This window comes from Bombina bombina, chromosome 6, assembly GCF_027579735.1.
Source record: "Bombina bombina isolate aBomBom1 chromosome 6, aBomBom1.pri, whole genome shotgun sequence".
Classification (NCBI taxonomy): Eukaryota; Metazoa; Chordata; class Amphibia; order Anura; family Bombinatoridae; genus Bombina; species Bombina bombina.
This window is the reverse complement of record NC_069504.1, coordinates 1,124,705,308-1,124,707,583: the sequence shown is the minus strand read 5'-3', so window position 1 is coordinate 1,124,707,583 and position 2,276 is coordinate 1,124,705,308. Positions and strand designations below refer to the sequence as shown.

General features: G+C 38.8%; 1 pseudogene; it reads left to right on the top strand.

The window, feature by feature from the left end:
* Positions 1-508: 508 nt before the first annotated feature.
* LOC128665381 (uncharacterized) lies at positions 509-657 on the top strand (annotated as a pseudogene).
* Positions 658-2,276: the final 1,619 nt, after the last annotated feature.

The following is a 2,276-nucleotide window of genomic DNA, read 5'->3' as shown; positions in this document are numbered from 1 at the left end:
CGGTAATTAGAAGGCCACTAATTGCAGCTGTGCATCACACTTGTATTATTCCTGGCAGGTTATATAGGAAGCTTGTAAGGTTCAATTTAGCTTTAGTGTAGAGATTACCCTCCCACCTGACACTTCCCAGCCCCTAATCCCTCCCAAACAGCTTTCTTCACTCCACCCACCCCACACTGGTCACCCCCATCTTAAAGGGACAGTCAACGCAAAAAATGTTATTATTTAAAAAGATAGATAATCCCTTTATTACCCATTCCCCAGTTTTGCATAACCAACACTGATAAATTAATACACTTTTTACCTCTGTGATTACTGTATTTAAGCATCACATGACATTATCTATTGACTTGCATTTAAGCCAATTAGTGCTGTGTTGTTAGAATCCACGGGCATCAGTACAATGTTATCTATATGGCTCACATGAACTAGCTTCCCCTGATGTGAAAAGTAAATACAAAAGCATGTGATCATGGGGCTGTCTTTAGGGACTTAAAAACAGACAGGAGTGTTGTATGAAAGGAGAGAAGGTTAGCACTCCCCTTGACAAGGATGGAAGAGGTCCTAGTGGCCTTTCAACACATATACAGTTAAAAGAAGAAGTGCCTTCTCTGTTCCTATCTCTGGACGCAGAGAAGGCATTTGACCGCATTCATTGGGATTATATGTTTGAAACCCTGGAGCAGTTTGGGATCTCAGGCTCTTTTATTAAAGCAATACAAGCCATTTACAGTAATCCATCAGCCTATCTTAGAGTAGCAGGGTACCAATCCAAAAGAATATTTATTCATAATGGCACCAGACAGGGGTGTCCATTGTTGCCCCTCTTATTCGCCATATGCATTGAGCCCTTAGCCGCTAGCATAAGACACCAAAGAGACATCACTGGTATAAAAGTGGGTAAAACGGAACACAAACTTTCCTTATTCGCCGATGATATCATACTCACGATTTGCAAACCATTATATGAGCTTCTGTCACAGTTTAGCACCCTATCAGGATATAAAATTAACAATGACAAGTGTGAGGCGATTGAGGTCCATCTTCCTAGTCATACCAAAAAATTGCTAGAAATTAATTTTAATTTCAAGTGGGCCACTCAAGCGATTAAATACCTCGGAGTTCTAATCCCATATAACTTGAAAGAGCTATACAAACTTAATTATCCCCCGCTATATAAACACTTACAGAATGAAATGAAAACCTGGAGCACATATAGAATCTAATTTTATGGGAAAATGGTTGTCAGTAAGATGGTAATACTCCCAAAACTACTATGCTTATTTAGATCACTACCTATTGATATTCCTCCCAGAGATCTTAAAATGGTCCAAAAACATATCTTCGAATTTATCTGGGCTAATAAAAAAGCGAGAATAAATAGAAGTACCCTCTTGAAACCCAAATCAGAAGGCGGATTGGGAGTCCCTGACCTCCAAGTTTATTTTAATGCTGCTAGATTAGCCCAGATGGCGCTCCTACATAATTCAGGTAGCGAACTAGCATGGGTTCACTTAGAGAGAGATATATTAAATCTTAACCCAGTTTATCAGATGTTTTGGACACTTAAAAAGGACAGACCAGGTCTTTGGACGAAATACACTTCATTAGCACACACGTTAGGAATTTGGGATAAGCTACAAAACAGATATAATTTAATCCCGGAAGGGTCACTTCTTACACCATTATGGATAGCCTCAAGTAGTTGCAGTAACCAAGCTAATGTAATATGGGCCAATAAAGGTCTATACAGAATTGCTGACACATTACAAAATTCTGAGGTCATCACGTTCCAGCAATATAATGATATCTTGCCCTCCACACCACACTCCTGGTTCCATTATCTCCAACTAAAATCTAAGATAGACGAAGTCCGCAGAACAAGAGTTTCAAATAGTCCTACACTATTTGAGAAAGTCTGTAACTCCACCTCCAGAATTAGGGGAACTATCTCTAGCCTATATAAATTCCTGTTCAGGAAGCAAAGCTTAGAGAAGCTATACTTTATTAAAAAATGGGAAAATGAGATTAACCTCTCTAGAGATACAGAAGAATGGGCTACCATAATCCAAAAGGGTCTGTCTTGCTCTATTAGCGCAAATCTAAAAGAAAATTATATTAAAGCGACATATAGGTGGTATAACTATCCAAGTAGATTCAAATATTATAAGACAGATACAACCATAGTTAGACCAACACAATGTTATCGAGGATGTCAAGCAGAAGGTACCTATGCTCATATGTGGTGGGAGTGCCACGAAAGTACTAAAATTTGG